At 43.5% G+C, this 22,410-nt stretch overlaps 1 protein-coding gene across 1 annotated transcript in view; it reads right to left on the bottom strand.

The window, feature by feature from the left end:
- The window catches only part of TFIP11 (tuftelin interacting protein 11), a 115,300-nt gene extending 109,961 nt beyond the window's left edge, over positions 1-5,339 (bottom strand). The window contains exon 1 of the mRNA XM_066583513.1: positions 5,319-5,339. The gene's annotated coding sequence lies outside the window, so the exon portion shown is untranslated. The remainder of the gene's footprint in view (positions 1-5,318) is intronic.
- Between the last annotated feature and the right edge of the window lie 17,071 nt (positions 5,340-22,410).

The raw sequence follows: 22,410 nt of genomic DNA, 5'->3' as shown, positions 1-22,410 counted from the left end.
AGGTACTTGCATGTGGGCAGGCTACTCGGTACAGCTCCAAAAAGCCAAAATTCACGCGCTATCAAGCTCAATCAGAAGGACAAGAAAAAGACCAACAACTCCCAATCATGCACCTTGCAACCACATTTATAGAACAAGGTCACATGACTCTCAGAAGTTACATTTCCAGACAGTAAGCCATTTAGTGCTGCAGCTAGGCAATACACTTCATATTCACACAACATAATGTCCTAATCGATGTGGCGTGTGTGTTGGTATAGTGTAACATATATATGCGAGTCGCCCCAACTTTATCTCAGAAGTGCGAGTGACGTCACCGCTGGCTCATTGGCTCTCGTGAGGCCTGTTTAGTCAGGCAGATACATTGTTGGCTTGTTTAAATGAGCATCGCTCAATCTTCCACGTTCGCTGAATAGGTGACACACGGAGAAAGATAGGGCAAGGACATAGGACTGTCGTACGAGAAACATGCCCGTGAAAATAAAAATAAAATTAATGTCTTCGCTTCGCTTTCACACCTACAAACCCTTCCGCAATGACAGTGGTGTGTTTATGGCATTAGATAGTGTCCGCTGGATTCAGGGGGCAACCATGTAATACATACCGTGTTTCCCTGAAAATAAGGCACCCCCTGAAAATAAGACACCCCCTGAAATTTGCAGAAGTCACAAATATAAGGCACCACCCGATAGTAAGACATAGTAAAGTGTGCAGGCAAGTCAAGAGGCCTGTCCCCTGCTGCCATCCCCGTTGTCTCCTACCTCCAGATGTATAGGTAGATCTGCAGACAGTCAACTGTTATCCTGTCCTTGCTGTGCTGTAAGAGTGTGCTGCTGTGAGCTCCCCTTGCTGGCTGAAAAAGTCCATACTGTACGTTCTGTTCCTGCTGTACATGTCTGCTGGGATGAGCTCCCCCTGGTGGCCAGAAGCTGCAATACCATCCCTGCTTACAAGTGGTACAGGAACTTCTGTCTGCAGACAGGTACGTTACTTTACAGCCCTTATTTTTTTATGGCTCTGTGTGTGAGTCAGGCAACCTGTGTGATTCTTAAGGCTGGGTTCTCACAGAGCGTATTTCCAGCGGAAATCTCGCAGTTTGGCCACAGCGATAAACAGCGAGATTTCCACTGGGAAAGCGCTGCTTCAAAACCCACGGCACTCAGCCGCTTGTTTTTAAGCGACCTGGCTGCACGCTTTTCCGTTTCTGTGGCCGGTGAATCCGCACCACAACACCGGCTTCTCCCAGCTTTGCCGTGACAGATTTGCTGTCCCATGTGGACGAGATTTCTGAGAAATTTCGTCCACAAAGCTGGCCAATTGAGGAATTAGTGGCCACAGACGGATTTGCCACAGTGAAATAAGACATCCCCTGAAAATAAGACGTAGCGCATATTTGGGAGCAAAAATTAATATGACGCGTCTTATTTTCGGGGAAACAGGGTAGTATTTATTCATGTAGGGCGTGGGAGTCATACCCGTCCTCAGCAAGGGGCACCTCAGCATTAGGGCTTCTTCACACAACCGTATTTACGCAGGTTTTTGCACATCTATCTATCAAATAAAGGTGAAAGCCCTCACTGACTGACTGGCCACTAATTCTCTAACTTCCCGGTGTCGTACAAGCATGAAATTTGGGATGATTCTTCTTTAGGTCCTAAATAGGAAAAGTGTTACGTCTGCACAGGACGCGCTCGACAACCACTTGCAGATAAACACAGTAAATGCTCACAGTGCAGCGGCCAAACAAACTGACAAATAATAAACGGGAAGTCTTTCCCTAACTACGTAACGAACAAGGGAGAGAGCCCTGCCTACCACGGCAGACTGATCGCGTCGATAGATGCGGGCCTGCACTCGTTCCTGGGACCTAAGTAACCCTACTTGGCCAAACTGATATCGGACAAAACAAAATAAAACCCAGCACTTAGCTTTAGTAGAATAAGCCGCAGCACACTGAGCCGTCCGAAGTAGAGAGCAGTGGGTACCACACAGTCAACGGGAGACACTAGCTCAGATGGAGAACAAATAACAATACACAGCACCTTAGCTCAGTATCAGCCCAGGTAAATACCCAGCTAATTACCCACAGATCTGCCTACATTACGTCACACCTACTGAGCTAGAAGGTGCAGAACCAAATCTAAAACCCGCACGGACTTCGATAATACGGCAGCGATATGAGCACTGCTGCAACAAAAAGTAAAGGGATCACAGCTCGATTATTCAATGCTAAGTGCAAAAGTATTGGCGCCCCTATGTAATGTACAAAATCTAATTCTCCAACTTCCTGATGTCGTACAAACATGAAATTTGGCACAACCATTTTTTGGGTCCTAAATAGGAAAAGTAAAGAGGTCACAAATCGATTATTTAATGCTAAGTGCAAAAGTATTGGCGCTCTGTAAAATGTACCAAATCCAATTCTCTAACTTCCAATCTCGTACAAACATGAAATTTGGCACAATTATTCTTTAGGTCCTAAGTAGGAAAATAAAGTGGTCACAACTCGAATATTCAATGCTAAGTGCAAAAGTATTGGCACCCCTGTGTAATGTACTAAATTGAATTCTCTAACTTCCTGGTGTCGTGCAAACAAGAAATTTGGCAGGAGCATTCTTTAGGTTCTAAATAGGAAAAGTAAAGCAGTTGCAACTCGATTATTCAATGCTAAGTGCAAAACTATTGGCACCCCTTTGTAATGTACCAAATCTAATTTTCTAACTTCCCGATGTCGTACAAACATGAAATTTGGTAGGAGCATTCTTAAGTTCCTAAATAGAAAAAGTAAAGGGGTCAAAACTCGATTATTCAATGTTAAGTGCAAAAGTATTGGCACCCCTATGTAATGTAACTTTTCGGTGTTGTACAAACATTAAATTTGGCAGGACCATTCTTTAGCTCCTAAATAGGAAAAGTAAATGGGTCACAATTTGATTATTCAATGCTAAGTGCAAAAGTATTGGCACCCCTATGAAATATGGCAGGACCATTCTTTAGGTCCTAAATAGGGAAAGTAAAGGGGTCACAATTTGATTACTCGATGCTAAGTGCAAAAGTATTGGCACCCCTATGCAATGTAACTTCCCGATGCCGTACAAACATAACCTTCTTTAGGTCTTAAATAGGAAAGATATAGAGGTCACAACTTGAAAATTCAATGCTAAGTGCAAAAGTATTGGCACCCCTATATAATGTACCTAATCTAATTCTCTAACTTCCCGGTGTTAGACAAACATCAAATCAGGCATGAACATTCTTTAGGTCCTAAATAGGAAAAGTAAAGGGGTCGCAGCTCGATTATACAATGCTAAGTGGAAAAGTATTGGCACCCCTTTGTAATGTACCAAATCTAATTCTCTAACTTCCTGATGTCGTACAAACATGAAATTTGGCACAACCATTCTTTAGGTCCTAAATAGGAAAAGTAAAGGTGTCACAACTTGATTATTCAATACTAATTGCAAAAGTAAGTGCACCCCTATGTAATGTAACTTTTGAAAGCCCCCAGGGCAGCCATGCATTTCTGTCTACTAGGACAGGACTTTGACTTGTCTCAATAGAATGCTAGCAGAAATACCATATATTGCAATACTGAAGTATTGCAGTATATGGTATAAGCGATCACAAGTTCAAGTTCCCTATCGGGACTAAAAAAAAGAAAAGTAAACACATGAAAAATAAAGTTTTTCATTATTATAAAAAATAAATGGATACTAAAAAAAAACCAAAAAACACAAAAACATATTTGGTACCGCTACGTCCGTAAAAGTCCAATCAATCAAAATAATGGATGATTGACCCCACATGGTGAACATCGCCATAAAAATACACAATGCCAAAACCCTGTATCCAAGATAAAAAGGAAGGAAAAGCGATTAAACAGCCGTATGTCCTCCGACACGGTACCAAGAGACCCCACCGGCCGCCCCGCGAAAACCGAGCCCCCAAACAACTCTATGGTACCGACTCGCGGAGAAAAGCTATTGTGTCATTTTTGCTGCAGCGTGCATGCGGTAAAAGAAAGATGTTGGAATTGCGGTTTTTCCATTTTCTATTCCGCAGGCGCTGTCCGCCCGCTCGGTACGCGGTAGCTCGAGGCAAATAACTGCATTACCTAACGCAGTTCCGATCCCATTAGCATCATTTTAGAATTGCGTAATCAGCGGGAGGAACAGCAACAAGTTCAATCTTCCTGCATATATTTGCGAGCCCATTGCGCTCTATCTTCGCGTATATACCCACAGCCCGTCCGCTATTACGTTGTGTACGGGCTGCGGGTGGAGTGGGCAGGGCCGCCCGTGTGAATACATGCGCAGTACAATCTGACCGCCATACGCAGGGTCACGGCCGGGTGCGCAGCTGCTCACGGCGGAGGGATGTAATTTATTACGATTACGCCAATGCGGCTTCACAACCTCGGGATGCAGGCGAGAAGGTTTCCATTCATCAACAGCCAGCAGAGATACAAACATACAGAGGAATGTAAACACTGCGGGGAGATTTATTTAGACCGGCGGTCCGTACGGCGTCGTTATCGGATTGGATATATGAACACCCTTCATATATTAGTCGCCCCTCGGCTCCTCCTTGCGCCCACACCCTTACTTGGGCGCTGGCGAAGATTTCTGGTATAATTTACGACTGCTTCTGGTGTAAATTATATATAGACGAGTCGGTGCAGGCGGACGGCCCTCCGGACAACTATGTACACATAACCAATGAAACAGTATCAAAAAACTTTGGCGCAAACTCAAACTTTACACAAAAAAAGGCTTTGTAAATCTCCCTCGCGATATATTAGGCAGCGGCAGACTATTCGCCGTTCGTGTAACCGCGTCCTGTCACATGACTGCGGGGAGTACAGCGACGATTTGGGGGCGCAGTGTTCTCTGCTTTCATCATGTAAGTGAATCTGGCGGCGGTGCGACAGGTCAGCGGGTCGGGCGGTCTTGCAGCTATTTGACGCAGTAATTTGCGTCTTCGTGGCTCGTGACGGTGGCGGCGCAGCAATCTTTGGTCATGTGACTTCCGTTGCGCCAAATAATGCAGCGCTGAGACAAACAATGTGTGATATATCAAGGGGACGGCGCTCCTGCCCTTTGTCATCACTTGGCATAAGATGCCCAATATGTCACTATGGGGGACACAACTGGCAGGAGAGGAGGCAGTGACAGGCCACGAGGCTGGGAGCGCCATGATGGTTACGGTAATGTTCAGCACATGGACCCCTGAACGAACCGGAGCTGCACGGCAGTCAATAAAGACTATAGACCCTCCCCTACTGAGGCCCAGAGGACCGGAGGCGTTGTCATAGTTACCTTCACTCCGGCGCCGCGGCCTTTTACGCCAAAGCAAGAAAATCTACGGAAAGTAACAAGTAACAAGTCACAAGCTCCGCCCCTTTCATGAACGCAACCTGGAAGCTGTCACGCTAGGCCTTCTGGGAAATGTAGTCTTGGGGCGGGCTTTTTAGTAAGGTCATGTGACGGGAGCTCGCTCGTGTGGTTACCATGGAGATAATTACGTTGTGTTTTTTTTAGCAGATCATACTGATGATATCTAATGTAGAGGCGGGAAAGCTGAGACTTGTAGTTCCACTTCACTTATTACTGCGATATTAGTGCTTTTCCTTCTGATTTTTCACATTTCTGTTTGTCAGATATTGCACAATGTTTCATGGAAAGCCTCTACTGCCCTCCTAATAAAGACAGGCCTGGTTGTGGGGCGTACAACTATCATGAACATTCCTCATAATAATGTCGTGGTTGATGTGGAGTTTGTGTGTGCAGATATATATATATATATATATATATATATATACACACACACATATATATATATATATATATATATATATATATATACACACATACAAACATATAAGCTCGTCGCCAATGACTTTTTCTCTCATAAGAAAGCACGGAGGTTGCGGTAACGACTGAACGAGCGCTGATTATACCGAACGATGGTTTTTATGCCTGCAGAAAATAAAAGACAAACGTAAAGCGAGCGATTCTCGTTCTGCATTCGGGCGCTGGCCGCGTTCGCACCTAATGATTATCGTTCACTTTTTCTTAAGTAATAATCGTTACATCTAGAGGCGCCCCTGGGGCTTCTTCAGATGAGCGCATGCGCAAATACGCTCGCTGCTAGGGAACGTATTTGTACATGAAGTAATCAAAAGTCTTTTCTACTATTCAAACTTTTTGCTATCGCGTGCGAACAGGAACAGAAAAGACGAAAATTTCTTGTCCAAATGAAAACTACGTGTGAGAAAGATCGGGCAAGGACGTAGGAATGTCGCACGAGAAACACGCCCGTAAAACGAAACCATTAAAACTAACGTCTTCGCTTCGCTTTCACACCTGCAAAACCTTCCGCAATCACAGTTGTCTGTTTACGCCATTAGATAGTGTGAGGGTTATGAACATGAAAACTTATATATGTATACATTTCATCCATCTGTAATATACGTTTCCGGAGGCTGTAGGCCTAAATTGTACACTCTATTCTGTGTCCTATGAAAAGGTCTGCTAAATGCTTGTACATTTAGCCTAGTACTTAATTACATTATGTAGAGGTGTAATCTTAAGTGTCCATCATGTCTCCAAAGATCTTGATTATCTCGTTACACTGATCAAAAGGTTGTATGGAATGCTTTGTACTGCTGTCTAGGTAGGGCATGCAATTAGAATGTAGAGTGTGATGATAATCAGGGTACCAGACACGATGTCTACAAACAAACAAATAAAGCATTGTTTATAGAGAAGACAAAATCACTTACCAGAAAAACAGGTCGACCTCTGTAAAGCAGTTCAACCTCTGATACGCCTACTATTTTTTGTATAAGAATAAGTCAATGTACGAAATAAACGCAGATTGCTCTAAGACACGACCGTGATGCCTGTGTCTATTGCTTTCTCATGGTGGCTGCCATAACCACCTCTGATTTGGAGCCCCACAGCATATTAACGTAACATGGATTTTATCCCTAACAAAATTGGCGCCCGAACGCGGGGCTTGATGGAACAAGAGGACCACCTACACCTCGAACCCCCCCGGACCCAGATGGGATAAGGAGCCACTCGGAACCACGGATTGACAAAAACTGCGCAGTAAGGTAAGGTTTTATCTTGCCACAATCTATCCGTGCTTCCTGGCTGCTCCTTTCCTGTCCGAGGGGTAAGAAGTGCATGCCTCTTATAAATCTTCAAGCTTTTTAAGAATTCATATGGTGGGCTGAATATGCTGTGCGGGTGTTTAACTGTTATTGTCTTTATTTGTTACTTTGCATGGTCAGTGTACAGAATATGCAGGGTGAGGAAGTACAGAATATGAAACCCGCTTGCCGATCTCTGAAAGGCATGGTATAAATTGTACCAGGGAAGCCTAAAATTTTCAGGGGATAAAATCCCTGATGGGATCCTCTTATAGGTATAAGAGAAGTAGTTGAGACGGGGGGAAATAAGCAGGGTTGGGAAGTACCGACACTTTTAGACAAGTGAGGAAGTACTGACACTTAAAAAAGTACTGACACTTTAGTAACTGACATGCAAATGTTTTTGTCTTTATGTGTGTGTATAAATGGAAGGACCTGTATGAGAGTTAGACTGTGTTATATGGTGTATACTGTCCGGTAACCAGAAACGAAATGAAGCAAAAATGACCAAATGCTGAGCCAGACCACAGGGGGTGGAGCTAGGTGATGTAAGGAGATGGGAGGGAAGAACAATAGGAACAGGTCTTGCTCCACCCTACACACAGTCCAGCCTAGGTGAGAAGTGTGTCTCCATTTTAAGTGGATGTTGGTGTATATATATGTATATTGTGGTAATGTATAGAGTGAAGGTCACTCTTAGACTCCATGTTAAGTCTCCCACTTGAACAAATGGAGTGACCAAAGGAGGGGCATCTAATTATCTAATTTTATTCCTGAGACTAGTTGTGTGAGATAATAGCCCAGGATTACCACAGTGTATATATGTATATACAGATTCGTGGAATATGTGGAATTCAAAAATATTGGGTTGTGTTAATTTGAATATTATTGAATTAAGATATTAATATGAGATAATTGTGTACTTGAAACACCTGATAAGTACTTTAGTCAAATTAATAACAAAAGTTCTATTTAAAGTGTAATTCATCTTCAATGAACAACAGTATTTTATTTGAAGAGTGTATAAAGAAATTAATAATAAAAATAATAAGCCTCTTGGTGTATATAAACCGCCAGCCATTGGCCATAGTGCTGGTAAAGAGGATAAGGTATGGAAGACTGCATAAGAAAATAGTGAAACAAACAATTGTTTTATGTGTGTGAAAGAATAAAAACAATAAGCCTCTTGGTGTACATAAACCGCCAGCCATTGTCCATACTGCTGGTAAAGAGGATAAGGTGTGAATATTGGTCCCCATCCCACTTATTAGGGTCCCAATCAACTACAGTATGAACCTTTTATAGTGTCTAACTCTCTATAAAGCGTAATTTGAACTAAGTCTTACTCCTTCCAGTAATACATAAATGGCGCTGTGAACCGGATTACGCAGAGAGTAATACACTAGTTTGTTTTAAAGGAAAATTTTGATAAACTGATAGTTGAAGAATTTCTTGTGATAATCTGGCATAGTGTGAAAATGTCGCTGTTTAAGAAAATTTGCAATAGTATGAAAATGTCGGTAGCTAAGAACAAAGAAGTATCCGATGAATTGTTAATTATGCCAGGGTGGAATAAAGCCCCCTATAATATATTGGCCGCTGAGTGGTCACAGTGTGGTGAATACCAGTATGTGAGTAGAAATGGGCATAAGTTGTATTGTGTTTGTCATTGGGTAGCCTATTCTGAACGAATTGTGTAAAAACCGCGGTACTAAGAGTTTTTCTTATCTATACATAATTCGCTCATTATTGGAAGTCTGGTGTACAGTAAATACAATCCCAATTTCTACTTCACATATTATCAGTCCGTATAGGAATGAATAAAACCCCCCTTAGTGAGTGTGAATTTACAGTTTAGAAGATGGTCACAGGCAGTGGAACCTGTTATACAGCTTTGCTATCTGTCTGGACAAGTTTCTGTGTTCTATAGAAGATAAGATAAATTTCAAAGGGTGGGGAGTACTGGGCTTTAGAAGACCTACTTGTCTTTGCAAAGAAATCTGAATTAAGAATTGGTTATATTTGGCTATACAGGAAGTATGTTGTATTACATATATATATATATATATACTGTTCAGTAGCTGAAAATGAAATGAGAAAAGAATTCAAAGATGTTCTCTCATTGTCGGGTTAGTTCCCTCTTCCATCTTCACCCCCTCCTTCATCTCAATTCCAACCGTCTCCTCCCCACCCTATGCCAAGTCATCCACTCCAAGGTCAAACATTGGACTGGAGGGATGGACCTGCTGGCATTGTGGACAACAGAACCCGGATTGGAGAGAGAGCTGCCCTGCTTGCGGAGCTCCTCGGTGCAAACCGGTTATGCCTATACTCACTAGATCCAAGGCTAGTGAGTGGAAGCATGAGAAGGAGGACAAGGAGGAGATGCAGGGAGCGGAGGGTGATATAGAAGTATATGTAAAACAGGGAAGGCAGTGGGAACGATAATCTAAAATTATGTGAAAAACTATTGTGGCACAGATTAGGGATAAAATTAAACATAGAGAATTGAGAAGCGGTAAAATATTTTTAATTTGTCTGAAACATTGGGGAAAAAGAAAAAAAAAAAAAAATTTGAGAGAATCCTCCTTGTCTCTTTCTAATATCACACAAAGAGAAGGAAGAAAGTGTAAAACAATTCTATGCCCGCCTTCAACAACATTAGTCAGATCTGGGGTATAGGGGCATAGAAAAGATGGGCAAACATGTACTTAGTATGGCCTTTGTAGAAGGTCTATTGGAATCCCTAAGGTCATAGATAATAAACCAGAGTGGAGACAGTCTGAATCTCCGGCCCTTTTTCAGACAAAAGGGCATTTATGTAACTGTCCTGCAGGCTTGGACTCCGCCTGAGGGGACTGTGCTGTTACAATATGTTAATGACTTTCCAGCTTTGTGTTGAGGATCTGAAACATGTCAATCTGCATCTATTTCTCTTCTAAAAAAAAAAATTTTTTTAGCAGAAAATGGCTGCAAGGCTTAAAAAGGAAAAATTACAGCTTTGTAAACAAAAGGTTGTTGTCTAGCTCAAGAAGGCAGACATCTCACAGAACGACGCAGGGCTGCAGTTCAAGCCATTTCTGTATCTTCTTCTGCTGCCAAAGCTTCGCACCTTTTTGGGACTTGTCTCATACTGCCGTCCCTGGCCTTTCATGCGACAGCAGTATTGACGCAAAAACATGGAGGACGTCCACGGTCACTTGGGTATTACTCCATGAGATTGGATCCGGTAGCCCGAGGAGCCCCCTCCTGTGTCTGTGCGGTGGCAGCAGTACAAGCAATGGTTGACAAATCTTCTGAGTTGGTCCTGGACTACCCCCTAGTGGTTCTCACCCCTCATGACATCCAGAGTATACTCACTCAAGTACAACCTAAACACCTGTCTCTAGCTCGTCAAATAAGGTTGCAATGTGCTTTGCTCATGCCCCCCCCCTTTAATATTTCTTTTCAATGGTGAACCCGGCTACTCTTCTTCCAATCGAGTATCCTGTTTCAAATGGGGGAGGGGGAGGCATAGGTGATCAAATGGGGGAGGGGGAGGCATAGGTGATCAAATGGGGGAGGGGGAGGCATAGGTGATCTATGTACTACAGATCAGCTATTTTTAAAAAATTTTTGCAAATAAGAACGTGATCTATTTGGAATAGAATATCAGCATGATTGTCTAGCATTGATGCAACAAGAAAAGTTTAAGTTTTAAAGAGTTATTGAAACCCCTTGTTAATACATATTTTGAGTTGTATTTTATAGATGGTACCAGGGTGATTGACGACTCCACACCAGATATGCAGTGTTCACACAACAAGATCTCTAAAAGCAGAATGCCTCCGCATGTCTCAGTACAAGAAGCGGAACTGAAGGCCCTCACTGAGGCGTGTAGAGTGACAGAAGGTAACCATTTACACTGACTCCTGGTATGTATTCGGCATAGATCATGGTTACGGCCCAACATGGAAGGCCAGACACTTTTAAACTTCTGTAGGACAACCCATTGAGAATGGTGTAGCAGTACAGAACCTTATGAAAGCCCTACTCCTACCAGACAAAGTAGCAATCCTGAAGGTGAAAGCTCATACTAAAGCCAACAGTGCAGAAGCAAAAGGCAACGCCCTAGCAGACTTCAGCGCAGACAGCGGCCCTCAAGCCGTGGAAGAAAGAAGAAAAGAAGATACTGACCGCACAAGTCAGAGACTATGATTTGGACTTTGATAAAAATTTGAACATTGATGTACTAAAGACATTACAGTCACAAGCCAGCAAAGAAGAAAAAGATAAATGGACTAATATGAGAGCAGTAGAACAGGGTGGCGTATGGCAAACAGTCAGTAACTTGCCTACCACGATCCCTGTACCCCATGATGGCCCAGCTGATCCATGGAAAGACTCACCTATCGAAGGCAGCTATGTTACCTACGCTTGAGAGAGAAAGGGTTGCCCCCTGGGTTCTTTGTAGCTGCTACATCATTTGTCCAGTTTTGCATGAGCTATGCCGTAAGCAACAGGGTAGAAGTAAATTGACCACAAAGGCACTTGCCAGGACCACTCTACCCATTTCAGGGATTGCAAATTGACAACATTCAGCTCCCACGTGTTGGGAAGTATGAATATGTGCTTGTTGTTGATGTTTTTCAGGTTGGAGGCGTACTCTGTTACAAAAGTAAATGAGCAGGTAACCGAAAAGAAGCTCATGAATAAGGTAATCTGCAGATACGGGGTACCAGAGGTAATCGAGTCAGATAGAGGTACACATTTCACAGGTGAAATAATGCAACACTTCATGTCTGCCCTGGGTAACTTCCAGGCATTTGACACCCCTTATCATCCACAAAGAGCCAGAAAACCATATTGCATTATAATATTTCTCTTCAGGCAATGAAACCCTGCACCAGAAGAAAACGAAAATGGTATGATACCCTATTAGGGGGAATTGGTACAGGTGTAGGGGTTCTGAACTCTATAGATTTAGAGGTGATGAAGAATAAAATGGCTGGGGTGGGACAGGATGTTTCTAAATTGATAAATGTTCAGGCACAATGCATGCCTTCCTTGTTCCTCCCCCGATGTCTTGCATTAGGATATGATAAGGATGTATTAACGCTTTTTAATCTGGTTTTGCGGTTTAAAAGGATTTGTTTGTAAATATGAGTAAATTCATGAACTATACACAATGTAGCCTGCAATATGTATATATGATTCACGAGAGGGATAAAGCGGTCAGATGTGATGACAAATAATGAAAAATTGTGGAGAAATATTCTCAATAATGTAATTCCAGTAGCATCCTGGATACGGCCCGGGGCTGATGGTGTAGAATGCTCTGATGAGTATAGCACTGGGGAAATGATTTTATGATGTAAAGGACACAAGCCTGATGTGTAAGTCTGTAGTACTACCTGTGGTGTTTGGACCGCCTCTATATGCTTTACAATATTGGTTGCCCAAGTTCACAGGTATGATGATTTATAGTGAAAGTAAAACCCATGGTATAGAGAACTGTGAAGAAACACTGGATGGCCTAGCATGCGGACGGAGTACAGCCGCATATGAGCCATGTTTCCAGCAGCCTTCAATCAGCATATGTGATTGGACGGTGTTACCTGCTTCTTCTATATGCTGATAGAAGTTGGCCCCCAATATATATTCTTTGTTGCCAACCGAACTGGAACCACCAGTATGTATAATCTCATCACTCCATTGTCTGGATGTATACAGAACATATCGGTGATACATTGGTTTACAGAAACTTACACATTTTTGCCAGATGCTGAAGCAACATTAAGGTACTACTGGCACCCAGATGCTATCGCTATGTCAACTCTGACAGTATCCTTGGGTAGAATTGTAAGACTAATGATAGATACGGAATACCTTTAAAAGCATTTGGATGTTACTAACCTCTCCCTTATGGAATTAGAAAAATGTATGGGTAGGAGATAAGCTAGTCAGCCTAGGTACTAAGATCCAGGGACACAGAGTATAACTGGTATGATATTTTTACTGAATGGTCACCTATTGCAGGAAAGATGATGGATTTTATGTTTCACCCTTTACTAATACTGTTTCTTTTGTTCATTCTTTTGAGTGTTTGCAATTTATGGACATTCTGTGGGATACGGAGACAAGCAAATTATCTGGAATCGCTCCCTCTACGATATCGTTAAAACAGTCATACGTAAAAGAGCAACAACAGTGGGGATCCGGCGAAGAGGATAGAAAGACCGGCGAGGGTGGCTTAGCACCCTTGATAGCACCACTACAAAGGCTCTTTTCAAGATGGACTGTTTCAAAATGGGGGACTGTGAGGGTTATGAACATGAAAACTTATATATGTATACATTTCATCCATCTGTAATATACGTTTCCGGAGGCTGTAGGCCTAAAATTGTACACTCTATTCTGTGTCCTATGAAAAGGTCTGCTAAATGCTTGTACATTTAGCCTAGTACTTAATTACATTATGTAGAGGTGTAATCTTAAGTGTCCATCATGTCTCCAAAGATCTTGATTATCTCGTTACACTGATCAAAAGGTTGTATGGAATGCTTTGTACTGCTGTCTAGGTAGGGCATGCAATTAGAATGTAGAGTGTGATGATAATCAGGGTACCAGACACGATGTCTACAAACAAACAAATAAAGCATTGTTTATAGAGAAGACAAAATCACTTACCAGAAAAACAGGTCGACCTCTGTAAAGCAGTTCAACCTCTGATACGCCTACTATTTTTTGTATAAGAATAAGTCAATGTACGAAATAAACGCAGATTGCTCTAAGACACGACCGTGATGCCTGTGTCTATTGCTTTCTCATGGTGGCTGCCATAACCACCTCTGATTTGGAGCCCCACAGCATATTAACGTAACATGGATTTTATCCCTAACAATAGTGTCCGCTAGATTCAGGGGGCAACCGTGTAATACATGGTATTTATATCTGTAGGGCGTGGGAGTCACACCGCTCCTCACCAAGGGGCACCTCAGCATTGGGGCTTCTGTATTTACGCACATAAAATATAAGTGCAGACACAGAGACTGGAACCCATTATATTCCAGTGGGTTCATTTACACGGGCGAGTTTAAAGCGCTCAGAAAACAATGGGACACGCTCTATCATTCTGCGTTTTGTGCAGCAAAGGCCCCCATAGGAGTCTATGGGAGGTGCACAAATACGCGAAGGGAGGTGTGAAATATTGCGCAAAACAGCAGGGAAAAGAACACATCTGGACCTCATTTGGTTAAATCGACTTTTAATTCACGGAAAGGTGTGTGAACTGGCCCCCGCGTGCGCAAAAAGTACTGTACAATGTGCAGATACTCACCAAAACAAGCCCGTTTATGTGCACATCGCTGCGGTGATTATTGTACTTTTACCTGGATAGACCCCTCTGGGACCCCTCCTTTGTGAGGATAAGGGGCTTACATGTATTATTATGTGGACTCTTACCCTTGATGGGTTCTGGACAAGTGGGGGTCCCTGATCTATCATTTTGTCGTATTTAAGGGGCCCAGTTTTAATTTTTGTATTATCATACGATCTGGGTGTGTTGGTGTAATCCGCTATAATTTAGGACAAAGGGCGATGGATCCAACCTCAGGGTCTCCATCTCTTCCCTATAATGTTGTCGTCTGTTTTGTTTCTTGAAGCTCAATACAGTCAGTGATAGTTTCTTAAATCCCTATTGATTCTTCTGTCTCAGTGATAAGGCCAATGGGACATTGAGGAGCAGAGGGCACATGGGATCTGGGCATTAAATGGTTAATATAGTTGCTCCCCCCCCCTCTATTAGGGCTACATCCACACGGGCGAGCGTGATATCTCACCAAGGAACTTAGACTGATGTCACGTTTGCCAATGTGCGATTTTCATGACGATGCAAAGTGTGTTTTTGATTTAAGAAATCATATCGCTTGTGTAAGGTTGCGATCCTTACACGCATGTTTCACATGTGTGATATGATCGCAGGTGTTTCCCATTCACTCCAATGGGAAAGCCCACATCGCACGGCATGAAAACAATGGGCGAGGCATTCCAAGGCCAATACCAGTATGTCCAACTTTACTTGTCACTGCACTTCCCCCCGCAGTCAGTAGGAGACTGAATGGAGGATCGGTCATGCGAGCGCACTAGCGCTCCATTTCAATGGGACTGCGGTAAAGAGTATCTGATGTCATCAGGGCCAAAGGAGCCCTAATGGGGACATAAACTATATTGTAAAACTTTTATTGATTTGCTTATGATAGCAGGGAGAGAAAACACATTAATACTGCCATTGTTTGGGGTTTTTTTTCTTACAGCGTTAATTATGCAGTATAAATGACACAATCTTTTTTCTGTGGGTCAGTACGTCTGCAGTGACACCAAAATTCTCTTTTTCTTCAGGTTTTTCCACAATAAAAACCTCTTATTTGGAAATAATTTTTTTTTCTAAATCGCTGCATTTCAAGTTCTATAACTTTTTTATTTTTCCATGAATGGAGCTTGTTTTTTGCGTGACGAGCTGAAGTTTTTATGGGTACCATTTTGTAGTACATATGGCTTTTTTGATCGCTTTTTTTTGCGTTTTTTTGGGGAGGTAAAATGAGAAGAAGAAAAAAGTATTTTGCCTCAGTTTAAGTTTTTTTTTAATGTTTTTTGTCATGCAGGATATAAATTGTGTTCAATTTGTTGTGTAGTAGACATGATGATTAGTTAGCGTAAAATGTCTATTGATTTGTATAAACTAGATGTATTACGCAGCTGTAGTGATTTAACTCTGTAGAGGCTAATGGCCACGCAATCTCATTATGGTAATTGCTGTACAATGGCATGGTGAAAGATGTGTGCTATAACGTTAGCCTAATGTAAAGCTCCTCTGTAGCCTCTAAGAGTTAAAGTCACATTGCTATACTGAAGAACTGTATCCACTTTGGGCGTTTTCCCAACCCTCCCCCACCCTCATCTTCTGAGACAAAGAAGCTACTTTTGCCTGACCACTTGTTGAGGAGACAAAGACTGACTCATACACTGCACTTGAGAGGGGTGTTGGGAGAGATGTGGGATTCTATATGGCCCAACGAATGAAAACCTATATATGTTATCGATGCAATATGTTATACGCCCATAAAGGGCAGGTATTATGTGTGTTAATAAAGTGAGGGCCTGAGCAATGTACCACCCAGACCCAGTTTAGACCCAAGACCTATAACTTGTGTCTGACTGGTTATTACAAGCCGTGCACATGCCATACTACACAATTAGGAAGCTACAGAATACCCTGAACCTGCTGGAGAAAATACCATCCAGTTCAGTTGTACGTGTTGTTATGGATATGACGATACCAAATATGTGGGATTTTAATTTAAAATGTTTTTTTTATACTAATAGAGGAAAAAGCACAAAAAGGTTTTTTTTTTTTACACTTTTTAGGTCCCTGTAGGGGGCTTGTATCATAACACCTATGATCGCTATAATAAAGCATTGTAGGACTTTTGTCCAGCAATGCCTTATCGCTTGTAATAGCAAAGCAGGACGCCTGTATCTGGTGTTCTGTTGCCATGACAAGCCATCGGAAAAAAATGATACTCCAATTTTCTACGGTAGACTTTGTGAACGCTCCACCATGAACTGTCAAAGAAAAAAAGCCAAGTGACTCCATAAGACTGTTAGGGATAAAATCCATGTTACGTTAATATGCTGTGGGGCTCCAAATCAGAGGTGGTTATGGCAGCCACCATGAGAAAGCAATAGACACAGGCATCACGGTCGTGTCTTAGAGCAATCTGAGTTTATTTCGTACATTGACTTATTCTTATACAAAAAATAGTAGGCGTATCAGAGGTTGAACTGCTTTACAGAGGTCGACCTGTTTTTCTGGTAAGTGATTTTGTCTTCTCTATAAACAATGCTTTATTTGTTTGTTTGTAGACATCGTGTCTGGTACCCTGATTATCATCACACTCTACATTCTAATTGCATGCCCTACCTAGACAGCAGTACAAAGCATTCCATACAACCTTTTGATCAGTGTAACGAGATAAACAGGATCTTTGGAGACATGATGGACACTTAAGATTACACCTCTACATAATGTAATTAAGTACTAGGCTAAATGTACAAGCATTTAGCAGACCTTTTCATAGGACACAGAATAGAGTGTACAATTTAGGCCTACAGCCTCCGGAAACGTATATTACAGATGGATGAAATGTATACATATATAAGTTTTCATGTTCATAACCCTCACAAGACTGGTGTTAGCAGTTTTTCACATTTCTACATTTTAATTGTCGCACAAACTTTCATGGAACGCCTTTACTGCAGCTCTAATGCAGACGGTCCTAGTTGTGGGTCAATACCTTTTTTTGTGTACAACTATCATGTACGTTCCCCGTAATAACGTCCTAGTTAGAGATGAGTGCGCATACTCGCTAAGGACAATTTCTCATTGTCCTTAGCGAGTATCTCCCCGCTCGGCAGAGAAGGTTCGGCTGCCGGCGCGGGTGACAGGTGAGTTGTGGCAGTCAGCATGGGGGAGCGGGGGGGGGGGGGGGAGAGGGAGAGAGAGATCTCCCCTCCGTTCCTTCCCGCTCTCCCCCGCAGCTCCCCGGCCCCCGCCGAATCTTTGCTCCCGAGCGGGCAGGTACTCGCTAAGGGCAATGCTCGCTCATCTCTAGTCCTAGTCGATGTGGCATTTGTGTGTGTATATATATATATATATATATATATTTTTTTTTTTTACATTTATTTATTACATACACATGCGAGTCACTCCAAACTTTATCTCTCATAAGGAGGCACTGAGGTTGCGGTAACGCTGCGATATGACCACAGTTTGTAACGAGCATCGCTCAGTCTTCCACATTCACCGTATAAGTGACTGAAAAGAACTGAATGAGCGCGGTCGAAACCGAATGATAAGCAAACGAGCCAACGATGGTTTTTATGCCTGCAGAAAATGAACGACAGATGAAAAGCGAACGATTCTCATACTTAATGATTATCGTTCCCTTTCACTTTTTTGAACAATAATCGTTATATCTAGAAGTGCCCTTAGGGCTTCTACAGACGATCGCATGTGCAGCGCCCAATAGGGAGACCCCGGACACCTGACATACGTGGGGAGCTGAGAGGGTAGAGTGCTGACTGGTCACGGTGGCATTTACCATGCGCCTTTCCAGAGGGGCACACGCAGCCAAGGCCAGAGTAGCACTGCTGTCCACCTCGGACATTCTGTAGGATAGGGAATGCCCAGTAAACAGGATAACAAGGGTTTTAGTTGTCACGCGTGACGCCACCATTCCTGCATATGGCAATATGACCCTCGGCGAATAAGAAATGCAGCCACAGAGAGTTCTGTAGTACCGCGGGCCTCTGAGAACGGTGAGAGCCCGGTATTAACTTTACTTGAATAATAAGAAGTGGAACAATACAAGGCAGTTCGATAAAAGACTTCACAGTACAGGTAGAGGAACAGACTTCAGAGATTATGAACTTGCAGCCTTGGAGACGCATGGGTGTGACAAATAAAGGGTGTACAGCTATACGGTGATCCAGACTTCAGACACCTGTGTAGGAAAAACAGAAGAGATAGTACCTCTGCACTGGCCTTGAATAAATACAGATTAGAACTCACACATGCTCTCTCTCTAGGGGCTCACTCTCCTTACATCCAGCTCACAAGCAATATGAGAAATCTCTTGACCAATCATCTTCAACACACAATGGCTGAAGGTGCGCCCATGTGTCTGTTTCCTCTAGCAGCCTTAGAAGATGGATCCTGAACTCCTTTCCCGCTCTCAATCACTTACTTTTATAAACTCTCTCATACCACATGCCATGATACATACTGATACATTTACATGCAGGCCTTGGATTTTTTTAAAGGTTAACCTCTCAAGCGCTGCAGCTGTGCAACACACATACGTGAAATGACAAGACAGCTTTGCACAGTGCATCAACATAAGACAAACATGTATGACATTTATGGAGGGGACCAGGATGATGTACTGGGCCACTACAGTTATCCCCTACTTAAGAACAAGCCGACCCCGGCGCCTCCAAAACAGAGTGTATAAATCTGGAGTCGGGCCATCTTGAGTGTATTACTTCCACCTCCTTGAGAAAACTCTGTGCAGTCGCAAAGTGTGCAAGGCGAAACCTGTAAAGACAACCCCTACCCCTGGTCACCTATGTGTTAGGATAAACCCACTCCCCGTGTACTATGACTAAGAGAAGTGTCATTTCCGTATGTGGCTTTTTATTCATGACAGCGTCTAAGGATTATGACTGGCAAGTACATTTGAAAATTACTACTAGGCTGAACTGAATTCAAGGGCACTAGTATTGCTATGGAGCTTCATACATGACTCTTTGCTCCAAAGGCTAGAAAAATAAGATCAGTGGAATGAATGTCACTGTCTTTTCTGAGGATGAAAGACGCTGCTACCAATACAAAAGTATGAAAGGGTGACTGGCAGGAAAGAACAAGAGACAAGTGGTATGAACGTCACTCTCTGAAAAGCGTCAAAAATCAGCGGAGCAGTCAGCAGCTTAAGTCCATACCGCTGTCCGTGATTGTGAGAAGGTGAAAGGAAGGCCCGGCCCCCTGGGACAGGCTAGAACAGGCTGCAAACAACAAGACATGACTTAGGAGGACACAAGAAACCTCCAGTGATACACCTGTATCATTCACACATTGTACGCTGTTTCAGGCATACGGTGGCATTGTGAAAATTAGCACAAATGAATACACTCTAAGGCCTATATTCCTACGGGCGGATTTCCGTGGCGTTGCCCCGCAGCTATTAGGTTCTATTGAACCTAATAGGGCAATGCTCACGGTGCAGAATTCCACTGTGGAATTCCGCCCCGTGAAACCACCCATAATCACCCACGACATGTTCTATTTGGCGCGGGCGTACGCGCGGATGGCTTTCATTGCAGTCAATGGAAGCTGTCCATCACGCTATCTTCCGCGTGAAAAGGCTTCCCCGCCGACCAACGCCCTCACGGGATGCGGGACGTCGGCCAGCGGATCCGGAGATGGGTATGGGGTCTCTGAGTGCGGGGGGGGAGGGGGTTCTCTTTATGGGCATGACTGGGGTAAACACATTCCGAGTCTCTTTAGTATAGTCTTTTTATGATGCAGTCTATTAGAAAAAGGCACAAGCCTTTGGTCTCCTGACCATCTGTGAGACATAAATTTCCTCAGCAGAGTATGTGGACCAATCTGTGGGGCTTGGTAAGCTGCTCCAAGAGCTAACCCCCTGGGGAGGCAACAGAAGCAGGACAGTCCGGTGAGCTGGAATATGGTTTTCTCCAGCAGGCTTTAGGGTATTCTGTAGCTTCCTAATTGTGTAAAAAAAACCAGTATGCGCACACTGACCAAATTAGACGTAAGTTATCAGTCTCATGTCCAAAATGGCTCTCTGGGCAGGAACGTCCAGACAGCCTCTTTTATTGAAAGACATAACACCTGCCCTTTATGGGCGTTTAACAGATTACATGAGTAACATATATATATTCTTATTTGCTGGGTTATATAGAATTCCCCGCCTCCCCCTCTCCCCACCTCTCTCAAGTAGGAGCCTTTGTCTTAACAACATGTGGTCAAAACTGAAACTGAAAGTATCTCTTTGTTGGAGAAGTTTCTGTGTGGGGGATGGGAAAGGACTGGGGAAACACTCAGTATTGAATACAGGTATACATGTAGTACTAAGACTTTTAACTCTCAGAGGCTGCTTGTGGAACATATATATATAGTAGGCTAACATTATAACACACATCTTTCACCATGCCATTGTCCAGCAATTACTATAATAAAAAATTATGCAGTCATTAGCCTCTAAGAGTTAAAGTCACTACAGCTGCATAATACATCTAGTTTAGTACAAATCAATAGACATTTTACACTGACTAATTATCATGTCTATCACACCGGGTCCTGCACACGCTGTATAACTGTCCTGGGTGGCGTGACGACCGGTTCGAGCTCCTTTAGGACAGGCGGACTGGTGAGTGGAGGGCGCAACTCCCTCCAAAGAAGCAGGTGCTCTGGAGCACTAAAATACACTTGTACCCCAGGATCCTCAAAGTCCCGTACGTAGGGACGCAACCCCGGGGGCATCAAAGTGCGGGCCATCCTATTAGCCCTGTGCACCACAATCCTAAGGAGTGGTGGCTGCTCTTCCCCATAGGGAAACAGTTGCGCACTTGTCTTGGCCGCATGATGTCCACGGCTGGGATCGCTGGAAGGAATATGGAGAAGCCCACTTGTTGCCGGTCCTCTTAGGCCTGGCAGGCTGGAGAGTTCACTTATGGAGCCAGGGCTTCTTTTTATCAGTGACCTTCTGATCCACTCACCATGTCCCCGCAGGGGTGTTTGCTGAACCCGGCTCTCGTACATCCTCTGGGTCACCCCAGTAGAACTGCCTCCGGTTTGGCGGATAGCCAGCAGCTACCCCCTAAATTTGCTGGCTGCTTGGAGTAGCAAGGGTATGCATCTTAATTCTCAGCCAACAGGAAGCGTTCTGCCCCCAGGGGTCTACAGCTGCAGGTAACTCTTCCGCTTTTGGGCTACTGTAAGTCAATTTAGTAGGGGTGTTCCTCCTGCCTACTTTGCGCCAAGGATTTGGTGGGGGTCTTTTTGGCAGGAGTGAGCCAGAGAGACACTGGACTGGACATCTTGCATAGCCCCATAAGAAATATATAACATAGACAGTCCATAATTATGTGGCACAGAGGTATTGATGCTGTTCGTGACGCCAGATTTTGGGTAACCAGCAGCGTCCCATAGGAAAACCCCAGACACCTGACATACATGGGGAGCTGGGAGGGTAAAGTGCTGATTGGTCACGGTGGCATTAACCATGCTCCTTCCCAGACGGACACGCGTGGCCAAGGCCAGGGTAGCACTGCAGTCCACCTCGGACACCCCTAAAATAGGGAATGCCCAGAGCCCGGTGTTAACTTTACTTTAATAATAAGAAGTGGAACAATACAAGGCAGTTCAATAAAAGACTTCACAGTGCAGGTAGATGAACAGACTTCAGAGATTGTTAACTTACTGTACTACCACACGGCTCTTCTAGACTTAGGCCCCCTGTCCATGACCGAGGCCGGGGGGGAGACATGTCAGGGCTCTGCGGTGAGCCTATCTGACAGATAGGCTCACTGCGGAGAATCGCGGCATTCCGCGATTTGAATACCGCGAGCGCAGAATCGCTATGATTCTCCGCTTGTGGACAGCGGGAGGTACTTTCCATAGCAATGCT

The sequence above is a fragment of the Eleutherodactylus coqui genome, chromosome 11 (genome assembly GCF_035609145.1).
Source record: "Eleutherodactylus coqui strain aEleCoq1 chromosome 11, aEleCoq1.hap1, whole genome shotgun sequence".
Lineage (NCBI taxonomy): Eukaryota > Metazoa > Chordata > Amphibia > Anura > Eleutherodactylidae > Eleutherodactylus > Eleutherodactylus coqui.
Note: the sequence above shows the minus strand (reverse complement) of the source record. Positions and strands in the feature narration are given on the sequence as shown.